Source organism: Symphalangus syndactylus, chromosome 19, assembly GCF_028878055.3.
Source record: "Symphalangus syndactylus isolate Jambi chromosome 19, NHGRI_mSymSyn1-v2.1_pri, whole genome shotgun sequence".
NCBI lineage: Eukaryota > Metazoa > Chordata > Mammalia > Primates > Hylobatidae > Symphalangus > Symphalangus syndactylus.
In genome coordinates, this window is record NC_072434.2 from 72,924,094 (window position 1) to 72,944,946 (window position 20,853).

Here is a 20,853-nt window from a genome sequence, read left to right on the forward strand (position 1 = left end):
CACGGCTTGAAGGAGAGCATGGACGAGATGGATGGAGAGATAGAAACCGAGGGCATGAGAGAGACAGCCATCGAGAAAGACAGTGGAGGGGGAGTGTAGGGTCCAGCCCCACAGGGTCTCTCCCCGTGTGTGGAGACCAGAGGTTGTAGAAATAAAGACACAAGACAAAGAGATCAAAGAAAAGACAGCTGGCCCCGGGGTTCCACCACTACCAATGCGCGGAGACCGGTAGTGTCCCCGAATGTCTGGCTGCGCTGTTATTTATTGGATCCAAAGAAAAGGAGCGGGGTAAAGAGTGTGAGTCATCTCCAATGATAGGTAAGATCACGTGGGTCACGTGTCCACTGGACGGGGGGGCCCTTCCCTGCCGGGGAACTGAGGCAGAGAGAGAGAGAGAGGAGACAAAGAGAAAGACAGCTTACGCCATGATTTATGCATATTACAGACTTTTAGTAATTTCACTAAGTCTCTACTGCTACGTAGAAGGCAGAGCCAGGTGTAGAGGACGGAACGTGAAGGCGGACTAGGAGCGTGACCACTGAAGCAGAACATCACCGGGAGACGGTTACGCATCTGGATAAGTGACTGCTGTCAGGCCCTGCAGCAGAGGTGGAGGGGCAGAGTCTTCTCTATACTCCCCCGGGGGAAAGGAGACTCCCTTTCCCGGTCTGCTAAGCAGCGCGTGTTGTTCCTTGACACTTTTCGCTACCGGTAGACCACGGTCCGCCTGGCAACGGGCGTCTTCCCAGACGCCGGCGTCACCGCTAGAGCAAGGAGCCCTTCTGGTGGCCCTGTCTGGGCATCACAGAAGGCTCTCACACTTGTCTTCTGGTCACGCCTCACTGTGCCCTCTCAGCTCCTAACTCTGCATGGCCTGGTTTTTCCTAGGTTATGAGTATACAGCGAGGATTATTAGAATATTGGAATAAAGAGTAATTGCTACAAACTAATGATGACTGCTATTCACATCTCCTCGTATCGGAGATCTGTATCTGGTATAACTCTTCTTGTTTTGTATGTTATTACCCTGGAACAGTTCGTGTCGTCGATCTCTTGCCTCGGCGCCTGGGTGGCTTGCCGCCCTCAGGGGAGGCGGTAAGAGACAGACGGAGAGGCTGAGAGAGAGGGACGGAGAAAGAGCGAGAGACAGAGAGGCCGAGGGAAGACGACAGAAGTAGCGCGAGGTCCAGGGGGAAACCTAGAAGATAGAGGCGGAGGGAGCTAGAGAGCGAGAGAGCGCGATAGAGCCTTAGAGGGGAGGCGCCGGGCTCCCGTAGTAGGCGGCGCCCTTTTGAGCAGGCCGGGAGAGGGTGGAGGGGGCTTGGGCTGCGCCAGAACATGGGGGCCAGGAGGTCCATGCGAGAGGACCAACGGAGCGCTGAGACGGGCTGCTTCCTGGATGAACTGCTTGCTTTGCAGGTGGGTTTCGTAGGCTCCTTCCTTTCTTGGCAGCTCCCCGTGCTCTCGCTGCCTTGCGGGGGCGCCCCGAGATTTGCAGAGTGCGCCCGCCCGTTTGGCGGGAGCCCTGGCACCGGGCGCGGCCGGAGGCCTGGGGCTCTGGCGTGTCCTCGGGACTGGAGTTGACACGAAGTGGGGGGCATTGGGAATCCGGGTGCACAGGGACGGTTGTCCTGGTGGCTGGCCAAGGAATGTCCTTCCCCCGGAGAAAGCAGCCCATGCGTTCTGGAGCCGAGGTCTCGGCTGGCGTCTGTGGCACCCGCTGCCCCTGGCCGCCCCTTCCCCCGGTTCGGAAGGTTGCGACGACGGCGCTGGCGCTCGATGAGTGAATCGAATCGCCTGGGCGTTCCGGGAGCGGGAAGGCACCGCGAAGGGCAGGGAACCCGCGTCTGCGCCTTTGGGGTCCGGCCCCCTGCCCTCCCAGGCTGGAGCCGGGCTCCTGGCGGGGCGGCGGCGAGGCGCAAGCGGTGGGATGCTGCTGCCCGGCGTGCAGTAGGGGCGGACCCCCTGCGGGAGGTCCCCGGCGGCGGCGGGGGTGTAGGAGGGCGATGAAGGTTGAGCAGAGTCAGGGGAGGTTGGGAAGCATGGCGACTGTAATGGGAAGGGAGGCCACGGGGAAGCCAAACAAGCCTACAGCAGGCCGGGCGGGCACGGTGGCTCCCGCCAGTATTCCCAGCACTCTGGGAGGCCGAGGCGGGTGGATCACGAGGTCAGGAGATGGAGACCATCCCGGCTAACGGGGTGAAACCCCGTCTCTACGGAAACTACCAAAAATGAGCCGGGCGTGGTGGCGGGCGCCTGCAGTCCCAGCTACTCGGGAGGCTGAGGCAGGAGAATGGCGTGAACCCGGGAGGCGGAGCTTGCAGCGAGCCGAGATGGCGCCACTGCACTCCAGCCTGGGCGACAGAGCGAGACTCCCCGTCTGGAAGAAAAGGAAAGAAAAAGCAAAAAGCCAAGGAAAAGGCCTACAGCACCCGGTATTCCCAGGCGGTCTCCCATCCAAGTACTAACCAGGCCCGACCCTGCTTAGCTTCCGAGATCAGACGAGATCGGGCGCGTTCAGGGTGGTATGGCCGTAGACGCCGAGAGAGGCGCCCGGCTGCCCCAAGAGCCCGGCCCAGCCACGCCCGCCGGATGCCAGCCGTCACCGCCAGCCCGGGGCCGCGGGGCTAGGATCGCGGAACCCGAGGGCCGCTCGCTCGCGGCCTACCCCAGGCTCCCGCGCTTCCACCACATCGGGCCCGCTCCGAACAGGGAGTGCTCCGAGGCGTCAGGGCCCAGGGCCCACGATCCTGCGACACGCTCCGGTCCTCCGCCCTGCCGCGGAGGTAGCGTTTTGGATCCCTCGCCGCTCAGGGGCTCCTGCGAGGTCCCCTCTTGCCCCACCCACCCAGAGCCGTCAGGGCTGGCCAAGGTCGAACAGCCGGCCCAGCCGCGCGGGGCCTTTCTCTCACAACGCCCCGACCGCGCTCGCTTGTCCCGACCAAGACCCGGCCGGTGGACAAGAGGGCGTGGGGCGTAGCGGGTCGGTGGGTTGCCCTGCTTTGCCCCGGGCTGGCACTAGAGGCGGCGGCCTGATCCTGGGTGAGAGGGGCTGAGAGAAACCCAGACACACCCCACCACCACCAGGCTCAAATCCACTCGCCCACACACAGACACACACGGGGGCCCTCGCACGCGGGCTCGCGCACCGGCACACACACACACACACGCACACACACACACACACACACACACACAGAGACACAGGCACAGACACACACACAAAGACACAGAGACACCCACACACGCCCGCACACACGCACACACACACACACACACACACACACACACACACACACACACGGCTTGAAGGAGAGCATGGACGAGATGGATGGAGAGATAGAAACCGAGGGCATGAGAGAGACAGCCATCGAGAAAGACAGTGGAGGGGGAGTGTAGGGTCCAGCCCCACAGGGTCTCTCCCCGTGTGTGGAGACCAGAGGTTGTAGAAATAAAGACACAAGACAAAGAGATCAAAGAAAAGACAGCTGGCCCCGGGGTTCCACCACTACCAATGCGCGGAGACCGGTAGTGTCCCCGAATGTCTGGCTGCGCTGTTATTTATTGGATCCAAAGAAAAGGAGCGGGGTAAAGAGTGTGAGTCATCTCCAATGATAGGTAAGATCACGTGGGTCACGTGTCCACTGGACGGGGGGGCCCTTCCCTGCCGGGGAACTGAGGCAGAGAGAGAGAGAGAGGAGACAAAGAGAAAGACAGCTTACGCCATGATTTATGCATATTACAGACTTTTAGTAATTTCACTAAGTCTCTACTGCTACGTAGAAGGCAGAGCCAGGTGTAGAGGACGGAACGTGAAGGCGGACTAGGAGCGTGACCACTGAAGCAGAACATCACCGGGAGACGGTTACGCATCTGGATAAGTGACTGCTGTCAGGCCCTGCAGCAGAGGTGGAGGGGCAGAGTCTTCTCTATACTCCCCCGGGGGAAAGGAGACTCCCTTTCCCGGTCTGCTAAGCAGCGCGTGTTGTTCCTTGACACTTTTCGCTACCGGTAGACCACGGTCCGCCTGGCAACGGGCGTCTTCCCAGACGCCGGCGTCACCGCTAGAGCAAGGAGCCCTTCTGGTGGCCCTGTCTGGGCATCACAGAAGGCTCTCACACTTGTCTTCTGGTCACGCCTCACTGTGCCCTCTCAGCTCCTAACTCTGCATGGCCTGGTTTTTCCTAGGTTATGAGTATACAGCGAGGATTATTAGAATATTGGAATAAAGAGTAATTGCTACAAACTAATGATGACTGCTATTCACATCTCCTCGTATCGGAGATCTGTATCTGGTATAACTCTTCTTGTTTTGTATGTTATTACCCTGGAACAGTTCGTGTCGTCGATCTCTTGCCTCGGCGCCTGGGTGGCTTGCCGCCCTCAGGGGAGGCGGTAAGAGACAGACGGAGAGGCTGAGAGAGAGGGACGGAGAAAGAGCGAGAGACAGAGAGGCCGAGGGAAGACGACAGAAGTAGCGCGAGGTCCAGGGGGAAACCTAGAAGATAGAGGCGGAGGGAGCTAGAGAGCGAGAGAGCGCGATAGAGCCTTAGAGGGGAGGCGCCGGGCTCCCGTAGTAGGCGGCGCCCTTTTGAGCAGGCCGGGAGAGGGTGGAGGGGGCTTGGGCTGCGCCAGAACATGGGGGCCAGGAGGTCCATGCGAGAGGACCAACGGAGCGCTGAGACGGGCTGCTTCCTGGATGAACTGCTTGCTTTGCAGGTGGGTTTCGTAGGCTCCTTCCTTTCTTGGCAGCTCCCCGTGCTCTCGCTGCCTTGCGGGGGCGCCCCGAGATTTGCAGAGTGCGCCCGCCCGTTTGGCGGGAGCCCTGGCACCGGGCGCGGCCGGAGGCCTGGGGCTCTGGCGTGTCCTCGGGACTGGAGTTGACACGAAGTGGGGGGCATTGGGAATCCGGGTGCACAGGGACGGTTGTCCTGGTGGCTGGCCAAGGAATGTCCTTCCCCCGGAGAAAGCAGCCCATGCGTTCTGGAGCCGAGGTCTCGGCTGGCGTCTGTGGCACCCGCTGCCCCTGGCCGCCCCTTCCCCCGGTTCGGAAGGTTGCGACGACGGCGCTGGCGCTCGATGAGTGAATCGAATCGCCTGGGCGTTCCGGGAGCGGGAAGGCACCGCGAAGGGCAGGGAACCCGCGTCTGCGCCTTTGGGGTCCGGCCCCCTGCCCTCCCAGGCTGGAGCCGGGCTCCTGGCGGGGCGGCGGCGAGGCGCAAGCGGTGGGATGCTGCTGCCCGGCGTGCAGTAGGGGCGGACCCCCTGCGGGAGGTCCCCGGCGGCGGCGGGGGTGTAGGAGGGCGATGAAGGTTGAGCAGAGTCAGGGGAGGTTGGGAAGCATGGCGACTGTAATGGGAAGGGAGGCCACGGGGAAGCCAAACAAGCCTACAGCAGGCCGGGCGGGCACGGTGGCTCCCGCCAGTATTCCCAGCACTCTGGGAGGCCGAGGCGGGTGGATCACGAGGTCAGGAGATGGAGACCATCCCGGCTAACGGGGTGAAACCCCGTCTCTACGGAAACTACCAAAAATGAGCCGGGCGTGGTGGCGGGCGCCTGCAGTCCCAGCTACTCGGGAGGCTGAGGCAGGAGAATGGCGTGAACCCGGGAGGCGGAGCTTGCAGCGAGCCGAGATGGCGCCACTGCACTCCAGCCTGGGCGACAGAGCGAGACTCCCCGTCTGGAAGAAAAGGAAAGAAAAAGCAAAAAGCCAAGGAAAAGGCCTACAGCACCCGGTATTCCCAGGCGGTCTCCCATCCAAGTACTAACCAGGCCCGACCCTGCTTAGCTTCCGAGATCAGACGAGATCGGGCGCGTTCAGGGTGGTATGGCCGTAGACGCCGAGAGAGGCGCCCGGCTGCCCCAAGAGCCCGGCCCAGCCACGCCCGCCGGATGCCAGCCGTCACCGCCAGCCCGGGGCCGCGGGGCTAGGATCGCGGAACCCGAGGGCCGCTCGCTCGCGGCCTACCCCAGGCTCCCGCGCTTCCACCACATCGGGCCCGCTCCGAACAGGGAGTGCTCCGAGGCGTCAGGGCCCAGGGCCCACGATCCTGCGACACGCTCCGGTCCTCCGCCCTGCCGCGGAGGTAGCGTTTTGGATCCCTCGCCGCTCAGGGGCTCCTGCGAGGTCCCCTCTTGCCCCACCCACCCAGAGCCGTCAGGGCTGGCCAAGGTCGAACAGCCGGCCCAGCCGCGCGGGGCCTTTCTCTCACAACGCCCCGACCGCGCTCGCTTGTCCCGACCAAGACCCGGCCGGTGGACAAGAGGGCGTGGGGCGTAGCGGGTCGGTGGGTTGCCCTGCTTTGCCCCGGGCTGGCACTAGAGGCGGCGGCCTGATCCTGGGTGAGAGGGGCTGAGAGAAACCCAGACACACCCCACCACCACCAGGCTCAAATCCACTCGCCCACACACAGACACACACGGGGGCCCTCGCACGCGGGCTCGCGCACCGGCACACACACACACACACGCACACACACACACACACACACACACACAGAGACACAGGCACAGACACACACACAAAGACACAGAGACACCCACACACGCCCGCACACACGCACACACACACACACACACACACACACACACACACACACACACACACGGCTTGAAGGAGAGCATGGACGAGATGGATGGAGAGATAGAAACCGAGGGCATGAGAGAGACAGCCATCGAGAAAGACAGTGGAGGGGGAGTGTAGGGTCCAGCCCCACAGGGTCTCTCCCCGTGTGTGGAGACCAGAGGTTGTAGAAATAAAGACACAAGACAAAGAGATCAAAGAAAAGACAGCTGGCCCCGGGGTTCCACCACTACCAATGCGCGGAGACCGGTAGTGTCCCCGAATGTCTGGCTGCGCTGTTATTTATTGGATCCAAAGAAAAGGAGCGGGGTAAAGAGTGTGAGTCATCTCCAATGATAGGTAAGATCACGTGGGTCACGTGTCCACTGGACGGGGGGGCCCTTCCCTGCCGGGGAACTGAGGCAGAGAGAGAGAGAGAGGAGACAAAGAGAAAGACAGCTTACGCCATGATTTATGCATATTACAGACTTTTAGTAATTTCACTAAGTCTCTACTGCTACGTAGAAGGCAGAGCCAGGTGTAGAGGACGGAACGTGAAGGCGGACTAGGAGCGTGACCACTGAAGCAGAACATCACCGGGAGACGGTTACGCATCTGGATAAGTGACTGCTGTCAGGCCCTGCAGCAGAGGTGGAGGGGCAGAGTCTTCTCTATACTCCCCCGGGGGAAAGGAGACTCCCTTTCCCGGTCTGCTAAGCAGCGCGTGTTGTTCCTTGACACTTTTCGCTACCGGTAGACCACGGTCCGCCTGGCAACGGGCGTCTTCCCAGACGCCGGCGTCACCGCTAGAGCAAGGAGCCCTTCTGGTGGCCCTGTCTGGGCATCACAGAAGGCTCTCACACTTGTCTTCTGGTCACGCCTCACTGTGCCCTCTCAGCTCCTAACTCTGCATGGCCTGGTTTTTCCTAGGTTATGAGTATACAGCGAGGATTATTAGAATATTGGAATAAAGAGTAATTGCTACAAACTAATGATGACTGCTATTCACATCTCCTCGTATCGGAGATCTGTATCTGGTATAACTCTTCTTGTTTTGTATGTTATTACCCTGGAACAGTTCGTGTCGTCGATCTCTTGCCTCGGCGCCTGGGTGGCTTGCCGCCCTCAGGGGAGGCGGTAAGAGACAGACGGAGAGGCTGAGAGAGAGGGACGGAGAAAGAGCGAGAGACAGAGAGGCCGAGGGAAGACGACAGAAGTAGCGCGAGGTCCAGGGGGAAACCTAGAAGATAGAGGCGGAGGGAGCTAGAGAGCGAGAGAGCGCGATAGAGCCTTAGAGGGGAGGCGCCGGGCTCCCGTAGTAGGCGGCGCCCTTTTGAGCAGGCCGGGAGAGGGTGGAGGGGGCTTGGGCTGCGCCAGAACATGGGGGCCAGGAGGTCCATGCGAGAGGACCAACGGAGCGCTGAGACGGGCTGCTTCCTGGATGAACTGCTTGCTTTGCAGGTGGGTTTCGTAGGCTCCTTCCTTTCTTGGCAGCTCCCCGTGCTCTCGCTGCCTTGCGGGGGCGCCCCGAGATTTGCAGAGTGCGCCCGCCCGTTTGGCGGGAGCCCTGGCACCGGGCGCGGCCGGAGGCCTGGGGCTCTGGCGTGTCCTCGGGACTGGAGTTGACACGAAGTGGGGGGCATTGGGAATCCGGGTGCACAGGGACGGTTGTCCTGGTGGCTGGCCAAGGAATGTCCTTCCCCCGGAGAAAGCAGCCCATGCGTTCTGGAGCCGAGGTCTCGGCTGGCGTCTGTGGCACCCGCTGCCCCTGGCCGCCCCTTCCCCCGGTTCGGAAGGTTGCGACGACGGCGCTGGCGCTCGATGAGTGAATCGAATCGCCTGGGCGTTCCGGGAGCGGGAAGGCACCGCGAAGGGCAGGGAACCCGCGTCTGCGCCTTTGGGGTCCGGCCCCCTGCCCTCCCAGGCTGGAGCCGGGCTCCTGGCGGGGCGGCGGCGAGGCGCAAGCGGTGGGATGCTGCTGCCCGGCGTGCAGTAGGGGCGGACCCCCTGCGGGAGGTCCCCGGCGGCGGCGGGGGTGTAGGAGGGCGATGAAGGTTGAGCAGAGTCAGGGGAGGTTGGGAAGCATGGCGACTGTAATGGGAAGGGAGGCCACGGGGAAGCCAAACAAGCCTACAGCAGGCCGGGCGGGCACGGTGGCTCCCGCCAGTATTCCCAGCACTCTGGGAGGCCGAGGCGGGTGGATCACGAGGTCAGGAGATGGAGACCATCCCGGCTAACGGGGTGAAACCCCGTCTCTACGGAAACTACCAAAAATGAGCCGGGCGTGGTGGCGGGCGCCTGCAGTCCCAGCTACTCGGGAGGCTGAGGCAGGAGAATGGCGTGAACCCGGGAGGCGGAGCTTGCAGCGAGCCGAGATGGCGCCACTGCACTCCAGCCTGGGCGACAGAGCGAGACTCCCCGTCTGGAAGAAAAGGAAAGAAAAAGCAAAAAGCCAAGGAAAAGGCCTACAGCACCCGGTATTCCCAGGCGGTCTCCCATCCAAGTACTAACCAGGCCCGACCCTGCTTAGCTTCCGAGATCAGACGAGATCGGGCGCGTTCAGGGTGGTATGGCCGTAGACGCCGAGAGAGGCGCCCGGCTGCCCCAAGAGCCCGGCCCAGCCACGCCCGCCGGATGCCAGCCGTCACCGCCAGCCCGGGGCCGCGGGGCTAGGATCGCGGAACCCGAGGGCCGCTCGCTCGCGGCCTACCCCAGGCTCCCGCGCTTCCACCACATCGGGCCCGCTCCGAACAGGGAGTGCTCCGAGGCGTCAGGGCCCAGGGCCCACGATCCTGCGACACGCTCCGGTCCTCCGCCCTGCCGCGGAGGTAGCGTTTTGGATCCCTCGCCGCTCAGGGGCTCCTGCGAGGTCCCCTCTTGCCCCACCCACCCAGAGCCGTCAGGGCTGGCCAAGGTCGAACAGCCGGCCCAGCCGCGCGGGGCCTTTCTCTCACAACGCCCCGACCGCGCTCGCTTGTCCCGACCAAGACCCGGCCGGTGGACAAGAGGGCGTGGGGCGTAGCGGGTCGGTGGGTTGCCCTGCTTTGCCCCGGGCTGGCACTAGAGGCGGCGGCCTGATCCTGGGTGAGAGGGGCTGAGAGAAACCCAGACACACCCCACCACCACCAGGCTCAAATCCACTCGCCCACACACAGACACACACGGGGGCCCTCGCACGCGGGCTCGCGCACCGGCACACACACACACACACGCACACACACACACACACACACACACACAGAGACACAGGCACAGACACACACACAAAGACACAGAGACACCCACACACGCCCGCACACACGCACACACACACACACACACACACACACACACACACACACACACACGGCTTGAAGGAGAGCATGGACGAGATGGATGGAGAGATAGAAACCGAGGGCATGAGAGAGACAGCCATCGAGAAAGACAGTGGAGGGGGAGTGTAGGGTCCAGCCCCACAGGGTCTCTCCCCGTGTGTGGAGACCAGAGGTTGTAGAAATAAAGACACAAGACAAAGAGATCAAAGAAAAGACAGCTGGCCCCGGGGTTCCACCACTACCAATGCGCGGAGACCGGTAGTGTCCCCGAATGTCTGGCTGCGCTGTTATTTATTGGATCCAAAGAAAAGGAGCGGGGTAAAGAGTGTGAGTCATCTCCAATGATAGGTAAGATCACGTGGGTCACGTGTCCACTGGACGGGGGGGCCCTTCCCTGCCGGGGAACTGAGGCAGAGAGAGAGAGAGAGGAGACAAAGAGAAAGACAGCTTACGCCATGATTTATGCATATTACAGACTTTTAGTAATTTCACTAAGTCTCTACTGCTACGTAGAAGGCAGAGCCAGGTGTAGAGGACGGAACGTGAAGGCGGACTAGGAGCGTGACCACTGAAGCAGAACATCACCGGGAGACGGTTACGCATCTGGATAAGTGACTGCTGTCAGGCCCTGCAGCAGAGGTGGAGGGGCAGAGTCTTCTCTATACTCCCCCGGGGGAAAGGAGACTCCCTTTCCCGGTCTGCTAAGCAGCGCGTGTTGTTCCTTGACACTTTTCGCTACCGGTAGACCACGGTCCGCCTGGCAACGGGCGTCTTCCCAGACGCCGGCGTCACCGCTAGAGCAAGGAGCCCTTCTGGTGGCCCTGTCTGGGCATCACAGAAGGCTCTCACACTTGTCTTCTGGTCACGCCTCACTGTGCCCTCTCAGCTCCTAACTCTGCATGGCCTGGTTTTTCCTAGGTTATGAGTATACAGCGAGGATTATTAGAATATTGGAATAAAGAGTAATTGCTACAAACTAATGATGACTGCTATTCACATCTCCTCGTATCGGAGATCTGTATCTGGTATAACTCTTCTTGTTTTGTATGTTATTACCCTGGAACAGTTCGTGTCGTCGATCTCTTGCCTCGGCGCCTGGGTGGCTTGCCGCCCTCAGGGGAGGCGGTAAGAGACAGACGGAGAGGCTGAGAGAGAGGGACGGAGAAAGAGCGAGAGACAGAGAGGCCGAGGGAAGACGACAGAAGTAGCGCGAGGTCCAGGGGGAAACCTAGAAGATAGAGGCGGAGGGAGCTAGAGAGCGAGAGAGCGCGATAGAGCCTTAGAGGGGAGGCGCCGGGCTCCCGTAGTAGGCGGCGCCCTTTTGAGCAGGCCGGGAGAGGGTGGAGGGGGCTTGGGCTGCGCCAGAACATGGGGGCCAGGAGGTCCATGCGAGAGGACCAACGGAGCGCTGAGACGGGCTGCTTCCTGGATGAACTGCTTGCTTTGCAGGTGGGTTTCGTAGGCTCCTTCCTTTCTTGGCAGCTCCCCGTGCTCTCGCTGCCTTGCGGGGGCGCCCCGAGATTTGCAGAGTGCGCCCGCCCGTTTGGCGGGAGCCCTGGCACCGGGCGCGGCCGGAGGCCTGGGGCTCTGGCGTGTCCTCGGGACTGGAGTTGACACGAAGTGGGGGGCATTGGGAATCCGGGTGCACAGGGACGGTTGTCCTGGTGGCTGGCCAAGGAATGTCCTTCCCCCGGAGAAAGCAGCCCATGCGTTCTGGAGCCGAGGTCTCGGCTGGCGTCTGTGGCACCCGCTGCCCCTGGCCGCCCCTTCCCCCGGTTCGGAAGGTTGCGACGACGGCGCTGGCGCTCGATGAGTGAATCGAATCGCCTGGGCGTTCCGGGAGCGGGAAGGCACCGCGAAGGGCAGGGAACCCGCGTCTGCGCCTTTGGGGTCCGGCCCCCTGCCCTCCCAGGCTGGAGCCGGGCTCCTGGCGGGGCGGCGGCGAGGCGCAAGCGGTGGGATGCTGCTGCCCGGCGTGCAGTAGGGGCGGACCCCCTGCGGGAGGTCCCCGGCGGCGGCGGGGGTGTAGGAGGGCGATGAAGGTTGAGCAGAGTCAGGGGAGGTTGGGAAGCATGGCGACTGTAATGGGAAGGGAGGCCACGGGGAAGCCAAACAAGCCTACAGCAGGCCGGGCGGGCACGGTGGCTCCCGCCAGTATTCCCAGCACTCTGGGAGGCCGAGGCGGGTGGATCACGAGGTCAGGAGATGGAGACCATCCCGGCTAACGGGGTGAAACCCCGTCTCTACGGAAACTACCAAAAATGAGCCGGGCGTGGTGGCGGGCGCCTGCAGTCCCAGCTACTCGGGAGGCTGAGGCAGGAGAATGGCGTGAACCCGGGAGGCGGAGCTTGCAGCGAGCCGAGATGGCGCCACTGCACTCCAGCCTGGGCGACAGAGCGAGACTCCCCGTCTGGAAGAAAAGGAAAGAAAAAGCAAAAAGCCAAGGAAAAGGCCTACAGCACCCGGTATTCCCAGGCGGTCTCCCATCCAAGTACTAACCAGGCCCGACCCTGCTTAGCTTCCGAGATCAGACGAGATCGGGCGCGTTCAGGGTGGTATGGCCGTAGACGCCGAGAGAGGCGCCCGGCTGCCCCAAGAGCCCGGCCCAGCCACGCCCGCCGGATGCCAGCCGTCACCGCCAGCCCGGGGCCGCGGGGCTAGGATCGCGGAACCCGAGGGCCGCTCGCTCGCGGCCTACCCCAGGCTCCCGCGCTTCCACCACATCGGGCCCGCTCCGAACAGGGAGTGCTCCGAGGCGTCAGGGCCCAGGGCCCACGATCCTGCGACACGCTCCGGTCCTCCGCCCTGCCGCGGAGGTAGCGTTTTGGATCCCTCGCCGCTCAGGGGCTCCTGCGAGGTCCCCTCTTGCCCCACCCACCCAGAGCCGTCAGGGCTGGCCAAGGTCGAACAGCCGGCCCAGCCGCGCGGGGCCTTTCTCTCACAACGCCCCGACCGCGCTCGCTTGTCCCGACCAAGACCCGGCCGGTGGACAAGAGGGCGTGGGGCGTAGCGGGTCGGTGGGTTGCCCTGCTTTGCCCCGGGCTGGCACTAGAGGCGGCGGCCTGATCCTGGGTGAGAGGGGCTGAGAGAAACCCAGACACACCCCACCACCACCAGGCTCAAATCCACTCGCCCACACACAGACACACACGGGGGCCCTCGCACGCGGGCTCGCGCACCGGCACACACACACACACACGCACACACACACACACACACACACACACAGAGACACAGGCACAGACACACACACAAAGACACAGAGACACCCACACACGCCCGCACACACGCACACACACACACACACACACACACACACACACACACACACACACACGGCTTGAAGGAGAGCATGGACGAGATGGATGGAGAGATAGAAACCGAGGGCATGAGAGAGACAGCCATCGAGAAAGACAGTGGAGGGGGAGTGTAGGGTCCAGCCCCACAGGGTCTCTCCCCGTGTGTGGAGACCAGAGGTTGTAGAAATAAAGACACAAGACAAAGAGATCAAAGAAAAGACAGCTGGCCCCGGGGTTCCACCACTACCAATGCGCGGAGACCGGTAGTGTCCCCGAATGTCTGGCTGCGCTGTTATTTATTGGATCCAAAGAAAAGGAGCGGGGTAAAGAGTGTGAGTCATCTCCAATGATAGGTAAGATCACGTGGGTCACGTGTCCACTGGACGGGGGGGCCCTTCCCTGCCGGGGAACTGAGGCAGAGAGAGAGAGAGAGGAGACAAAGAGAAAGACAGCTTACGCCATGATTTATGCATATTACAGACTTTTAGTAATTTCACTAAGTCTCTACTGCTACGTAGAAGGCAGAGCCAGGTGTAGAGGACGGAACGTGAAGGCGGACTAGGAGCGTGACCACTGAAGCAGAACATCACCGGGAGACGGTTACGCATCTGGATAAGTGACTGCTGTCAGGCCCTGCAGCAGAGGTGGAGGGGCAGAGTCTTCTCTATACTCCCCCGGGGGAAAGGAGACTCCCTTTCCCGGTCTGCTAAGCAGCGCGTGTTGTTCCTTGACACTTTTCGCTACCGGTAGACCACGGTCCGCCTGGCAACGGGCGTCTTCCCAGACGCCGGCGTCACCGCTAGAGCAAGGAGCCCTTCTGGTGGCCCTGTCTGGGCATCACAGAAGGCTCTCACACTTGTCTTCTGGTCACGCCTCACTGTGCCCTCTCAGCTCCTAACTCTGCATGGCCTGGTTTTTCCTAGGTTATGAGTATACAGCGAGGATTATTAGAATATTGGAATAAAGAGTAATTGCTACAAACTAATGATGACTGCTATTCACATCTCCTCGTATCGGAGATCTGTATCTGGTATAACTCTTCTTGTTTTGTATGTTATTACCCTGGAACAGTTCGTGTCGTCGATCTCTTGCCTCGGCGCCTGGGTGGCTTGCCGCCCTCAGGGGAGGCGGTAAGAGACAGACGGAGAGGCTGAGAGAGAGGGACGGAGAAAGAGCGAGAGACAGAGAGGCCGAGGGAAGACGACAGAAGTAGCGCGAGGTCCAGGGGGAAACCTAGAAGATAGAGGCGGAGGGAGCTAGAGAGCGAGAGAGCGCGATAGAGCCTTAGAGGGGAGGCGCCGGGCTCCCGTAGTAGGCGGCGCCCTTTTGAGCAGGCCGGGAGAGGGTGGAGGGGGCTTGGGCTGCGCCAGAACATGGGGGCCAGGAGGTCCATGCGAGAGGACCAACGGAGCGCTGAGACGGGCTGCTTCCTGGATGAACTGCTTGCTTTGCAGGTGGGTTTCGTAGGCTCCTTCCTTTCTTGGCAGCTCCCCGTGCTCTCGCTGCCTTGCGGGGGCGCCCCGAGATTTGCAGAGTGCGCCCGCCCGTTTGGCGGGAGCCCTGGCACCGGGCGCGGCCGGAGGCCTGGGGCTCTGGCGTGTCCTCGGGACTGGAGTTGACACGAAGTGGGGGGCATTGGGAATCCGGGTGCACAGGGACGGTTGTCCTGGTGGCTGGCCAAGGAATGTCCTTCCCCCGGAGAAAGCAGCCCATGCGTTCTGGAGCCGAGGTCTCGGCTGGCGTCTGTGGCACCCGCTGCCCCTGGCCGCCCCTTCCCCCGGTTCGGAAGGTTGCGACGACGGCGCTGGCGCTCGATGAGTGAATCGAATCGCCTGGGCGTTCCGGGAGCGGGAAGGCACCGCGAAGGGCAGGGAACCCGCGTCTGCGCCTTTGGGGTCCGGCCCCCTGCCCTCCCAGGCTGGAGCCGGGCTCCTGGCGGGGCGGCGGCGAGGCGCAAGCGGTGGGATGCTGCTGCCCGGCGTGCAGTAGGGGCGGACCCCCTGCGGGAGGTCCCCGGCGGCGGCGGGGGTGTAGGAGGGCGATGAAGGTTGAGCAGAGTCAGGGGAGGTTGGGAAGCATGGCGACTGTAATGGGAAGGGAGGCCACGGGGAAGCCAAACAAGCCTACAGCAGGCCGGGCGGGCACGGTGGCTCCCGCCAGTATTCCCAGCACTCTGGGAGGCCGAGGCGGGTGGATCACGAGGTCAGGAGATGGAGACCATCCCGGCTAACGGGGTGAAACCCCGTCTCTACGGAAACTACCAAAAATGAGCCGGGCGTGGTGGCGGGCGCCTGCAGTCCCAGCTACTCGGGAGGCTGAGGCAGGAGAATGGCGTGAACCCGGGAGGCGGAGCTTGCAGCGAGCCGAGATGGCGCCACTGCACTCCAGCCTGGGCGACAGAGCGAGACTCCCCGTCTGGAAGAAAAGGAAAGAAAAAGCAAAAAGCCAAGGAAAAGGCCTACAGCACCCGGTATTCCCAGGCGGTCTCCCATCCAAGTACTAACCAGGCCCGACCCTGCTTAGCTTCCGAGATCAGACGAGATCGGGCGCGTTCAGGGTGGTATGGCCGTAGACGCCGAGAGAGGCGCCCGGCTGCCCCAAGAGCCCGGCCCAGCCACGCCCGCCGGATGCCAGCCGTCACCGCCAGCCCGGGGCCGCGGGGCTAGGATCGCGGAACCCGAGGGCCGCTCGCTCGCGGCCTACCCCAGGCTCCCGCGCTTCCACCACATCGGGCCCGCTCCGAACAGGGAGTGCTCCGAGGCGTCAGGGCCCAGGGCCCACGATCCTGCGACACGCTCCGGTCCTCCGCCCTGCCGCGGAGGTAGCGTTTTGGATCCCTCGCCGCTCAGGGGCTCCTGCGAGGTCCCCTCTTGCCCCACCCACCCAGAGCCGTCAGGGCTGGCCAAGGTCGAACAGCCGGCCCAGCCGCGCGGGGCCTTTCTCTCACAACGCCCCGACCGCGCTCGCTTGTCCCGACCAAGACCCGGCCGGTGGACAAGAGGGCGTGGGGCGTAGCGGGTCGGTGGGTTGCCCTGCTTTGCCCCGGGCTGGCACTAGAGGCGGCGGCCTGATCCTGGGTGAGAGGGGCTGAGAGAAACCCAGACACACCCCACCACCACCAGGCTCAAATCCACTCGCCCACACACAGACACACACGGGGGCCCTCGCACGCGGGCTCGCGCACCGGCACACACACACACACACGCACACACACACACACACACACACACAGAGACACAGGCACAGACACACACACAAAGACACAGAGACACCCACACACGCCCGCACACACGCACACACACACACACACACACACACACACACACACACACACACACGCTTGAAGGAGAGCATGGACGAGATGGATGGAGAGATAGAAACCGAGGGCATGAGAGAGACAGCCATCGAGAAAGACAGTGGAGGGGGAGTGTAGGGTCCAGCCCCACAGGGTCTCTCCCCGTGTGTGGAGACCAGAGGTTGTAGAAATAAAGACACAAGACAAAGAGATCAAAGAAAAGACAGCTGGCCCCGGGGTTCCACCACTACCAATGCGCGGAGACCGGTAGTGTCCCCGAATGTCTGGCTGCGCTGTTATTTATTGGATCCAAAGAAAAGGAGCGGGGTAAAGAGTGTGAGTCATCTCCAATGATAGGTAAGATCACGTGGGTCACGTGTCCACTGGACGGGGGGGCCCTTCCCTGCCGGGGAACTGAGGCAGAGAGAGAGAGAGAGGAGACAAAGAGAAAGACAGCTTACGCCATGATTTATGCATATTACAGACTTTTAGTAATTTCACTAAGTCTCTACTGCTACGTAGAAGGCAGAGCCAGGTGTAGAGGACGGAACGTGAAGGCGGACTAGGAGCGTGACCACTGAAGCAGAACATCACCGGGAGACGGTTACGCATCTGGATAAGTGACTGCTGTCAGGCCCTGCAGCAGAGGTGGAGGGGCAGAGTCTTCTCTATACTCCCCCGGGGGAAAGGAGACTCCCTTTCCCGGTCTGCTAAGCAGCGCGTGTTGTTCCTTGACACTTTTCGCTACCGGTAGACCACGGTCCGCCTGGCAACGGGCGTCTTCCCAGACGCCGGCGTCACCGCTAGAGCAAGGAGCCCTTCTGGTGGCCCTGTCTGGGCATCACAGAAGGCTCTCACACTTGTCTTCTGGTCACGCCTCACTGTGCCCTCTCAGCTCCTAACTCTGCATGGCCTGGTTTTTCCTAGGTTATGAGTATACAGCGAGGATTATTAGAATATTGGAATAAAGAGTAATTGCTACAAACTAATGATGACTGCTATTCACATCTCCTCGTATCGGAGATCTGTATCTGGTATAACTCTTCTTGTTTTGTATGTTATTACCCTGGAACAGTTCGTGTCGTCGATCTCTTGCCTCGGCGCCTGGGTGGCTTGCCGCCCTCAGGGGAGGCGGTAAGAGACAGACGGAGAGGCTGAGAGAGAGGGACGGAGAAAGAGCGAGAGACAGAGAGGCCGAGGGAAGACGACAGAAGTAGCGCGAGGTCCAGGGGGAAACCTAGAAGATAGAGGCGGAGGGAGCTAGAGAGCGAGAGAGCGCGATAGAGCCTTAGAGGGGAGGCGCCGGGCTCCCGTAGTAGGCGGCGCCCTTTTGAGCAGGCCGGGAGAGGGTGGAGGGGGCTTGGGCTGCGCCAGAACATGGGGGCCAGGAGGTCCATGCGAGAGGACCAACGGAGCGCTGAGACGGGCTGCTTCCTGGATGAACTGCTTGCTTTGCAGGTGGGTTTCGTAGGCTCCTTCCTTTCTTGGCAGCTCCCCGTGCTCTCGCTGCCTTGCGGGGGCGCCCCGAGATTTGCAGAGTGCGCCCGCCCGTTTGGCGGGAGCCCTGGCACCGGGCGCGGCCGGAGGCCTGGGGCTCTGGCGTGTCCTCGGGACTGGAGTTGACACGAAGTGGGGGGCATTGGGAATCCGGGTGCACAGGGACGGTTGTCCTGGTGGCTGGCCAAGGAATGTCCTTCCCCCGGAGAAAGCAGCCCATGCGTTCTGGAGCCGAGGTCTCGGCTGGCGTCTGTGGCACCCGCTGCCCCTGGCCGCCCCTTCCCCCGGTTCGGAAGGTTGCGACGACGGCGCTGGCGCTCGATGAGTGAATCGAATCGCCTGGGCGTTCCGGGAGCGGGAAGGCACCGCGAAGGGCAGGGAACCCGCGTCTGCGCCTTTGGGGTCCGGCCCCCTGCCCTCCCAGGCTGGAGCCGGGCTCCTGGCGGGGCGGCGGCGAGGCGCAAGCGGTGGGATGCTGCTGCCCGGCGTGCAGTAGGGGCGGACCCCCTGCGGGAGGTCCCCGGCGGCGGCGGGGGTGTAGGAGGGCGATGAAGGTTGAGCAGAGTCAGGGGAGGTTGGGAAGCATGGCGACTGTAATGGGAAGGGAGGCCACGGGGAAGCCAAACAAGCCTACAGCAGGCCGGGCGGGCACGGTGGCTCCCGCCAGTATTCCCAGCACTCTGGGAGGCCGAGGCGGGTGGATCACGAGGTCAGGAGATGGAGACCATCCCGGCTAACGGGGTGAAACCCCGTCTCTACGGAAACTACCAAAAATGAGCCGGGCGTGGTGGCGGGCGCCTGCAGTCCCAGCTACTCGGGAGGCTGAGGCAGGAGAATGGCGTGAACCCGGGAGGCGGAGCTTGCAGCGAGCCGAGATGGCGCCACTGCACTCCAGCCTGGGCGACAGAGCGAGACTCCCCGTCTGGAAGAAAAGGAAAGAAAAAGCAAAAAGCCAAGGAAAAGGCCTACAGCACCCGGTATTCCCAGGCGGTCTCCCATCCAAGTACTAACCAGGCCCGACCCTGCTTAGCTTCCGAGATCAGACGAGATCGGGCGCGTTCAGGGTGGTATGGCCGTAGACGCCGAGAGAGGCGCCCGGCTGCCCCAAGAGCCCGGCCCAGCCACGCCCGCCGGATGCCAGCCGTCACCGCCAGCCCGGGGCCGCGGGGCTAGGATCGCGGAACCCGAGGGCCGCTCGCTCGCGGCCTACCCCAGGCTCCCGCGCTTCCACCACATCGGGCCCGCTCCGAACAGGGAGTGCTCCGAGGCGTCAGGGCCCAGGGCCCACGATCCTGCGACACGCTCCGGTCCTCCGCCCTGCCGCGGAGGTAGCGTTTTGGATCCCTCGCCGCTCAGGGGCTCCTGCGAGGTCCCCTCTTGCCCCACCCACCCAGAGCCGTCAGGGCTGGCCAAGGTCGAACAGCCGGCCCAGCCGCGCGGGGCCTTTCTCTCACAACGCCCCGACCGCGCTCGCTTGTCCCGACCAAGACCCGGCCGGTGGACAAGAGGGCGTGGGGCGTAGCGGGTCGGTGGGTTGCCCTGCTTTGCCCCGGGCTGGCACTAGAGGCGGCGGCCTGATCCTGGGTGAGAGGGGCTGAGAGAAACCCAGACACACCCCACCACCACCAGGCTCAAATCCACTCGCCCACACACAGACACACACGGGGGCCCTCGCACGCGGGCTCGCGCACCGGCACACACACACACACACGCACACACACACACACACACACACACACACAGAGACACAGGCACAGACACACACACAAAGACACAGAGACACCCACACACGCCCGCACACACGCACACACACACACACACACACACACACACACACACACACACGGCTTGAAGGAGAGCATGGACGAGATGGATGGAGAGATAGAAACCGAGGGCATGAGAGAGACAGCCATCGAGAAAGACAGTGGAGGGGGAGTGTAGGGTCCAGCCCCACAGGGTCTCTCCCCGTGTGTGGAGACCAGAGGTTGTAGAAATAAAGACACAAGACAAAGAGATCAAAGAAAAGACAGCTGGCCCCGGGGTTCCACCACTACCAATGCGCGGAGACCGGTAGTGTCCCCGAATGTCTGGCTGCGCTGTTATTTATTGGATCCAAAGAAAAGGAGCGGGGTAAAGAGTGTGAGTCATCTCCAATGATAGGTAAGATCACGTGGGTCACGTGTCCACTGGACGGGGGGGCCCTTCCCTGCCGGGGAACTGAGGCAGAGAGAGAGAGAGAGGAGACAAAGAGAAAGACAGCTTACGCCATGATTTATGCATATTACAGACTTTTAGTAATTTCACTAAGTCTCTACTGCTACGTAGAAGGCAGAGCCAGGTGTAGAGGACGGAACGTGAAGGCGGACTAGGAGCGTGACCACTGAAGCAGAACATCACCGGGAGACGGTTACGCATCTGGATAAGTGACTGCTGTCAGGCCCTGCAGCAGAGGTGGAGGGGCAGAGTCTTCTCTATACTCCCCCGGGGGAAAGGAGACTCCCTTTCCCGGTCTGCTAAGCAGCGCGTGTTGTTCCTTGACACTTTTCGCTACCGGTAGACCACGGTCCGCCTGGCAACGGGCGTCTTCCCAGACGCCGGCGTCACCGCTAGAGCAAGGAGCCCTTCTGGTGGCCCTGTCTGGGCATCACAGAAGGCTCTCACACTTGTCTTCTGGTCACGCCTCACTGTGCCCTCTCAGCTCCTAACTCTGCATGGCCTGGTTTTTCCTAGGTTATGAGTATACAGCGAGGATTATTAGAATATTGGAATAAAGAGTAATTGCTACAAACTAATGATGACTGCTATTCACATCTCCTCGTATCGGAGATCTGTATCTGGTATAACTCTTCTTGTTTTGTATGTTATTACCCTGGAACAGTTCGTGTC

The 20,853-nt window shown here is 62.1% G+C and overlaps 6 non-coding genes across 6 annotated transcripts; all 6 read right to left on the bottom strand.

Annotated features, from left to right (window-relative positions):
- Nucleotides 1-2,420: 2,420 nt before the first annotated feature.
- Nucleotides 2,421-2,539, bottom strand: LOC129459055 (5S ribosomal RNA). The gene has a single exon (XR_008649868.1). It is a non-coding gene; the product is annotated as a 5S ribosomal RNA (ribosomal RNA).
- A 3,181-nt stretch (nucleotides 2,540-5,720) lies between these two features.
- On the bottom strand, nucleotides 5,721-5,839 carry LOC129459109 (5S ribosomal RNA). The gene has a single exon (XR_008649913.1). It is a non-coding gene; the product is annotated as a 5S ribosomal RNA (ribosomal RNA).
- A 3,185-nt stretch (nucleotides 5,840-9,024) lies between these two features.
- On the bottom strand, nucleotides 9,025-9,143 carry LOC129459120 (5S ribosomal RNA). The gene has a single exon (XR_008649924.1). It is a non-coding gene; the product is annotated as a 5S ribosomal RNA (ribosomal RNA).
- Nucleotides 9,144-12,326: 3,183 nt separating this feature from the next.
- On the bottom strand, nucleotides 12,327-12,445 carry LOC129459132 (5S ribosomal RNA). Its single transcript, XR_008649935.1, has one exon. It is a non-coding gene; the product is annotated as a 5S ribosomal RNA (ribosomal RNA).
- A 3,185-nt stretch (nucleotides 12,446-15,630) lies between these two features.
- LOC129458955 (5S ribosomal RNA) lies at nucleotides 15,631-15,749 on the bottom strand. Its single transcript, XR_008649784.1, has one exon. It is a non-coding gene; the product is annotated as a 5S ribosomal RNA (ribosomal RNA).
- A 3,180-nt stretch (nucleotides 15,750-18,929) lies between these two features.
- On the bottom strand, nucleotides 18,930-19,048 carry LOC129458967 (5S ribosomal RNA). The gene has a single exon (XR_008649796.1). It is a non-coding gene; the product is annotated as a 5S ribosomal RNA (ribosomal RNA).
- Nucleotides 19,049-20,853: the final 1,805 nt, after the last annotated feature.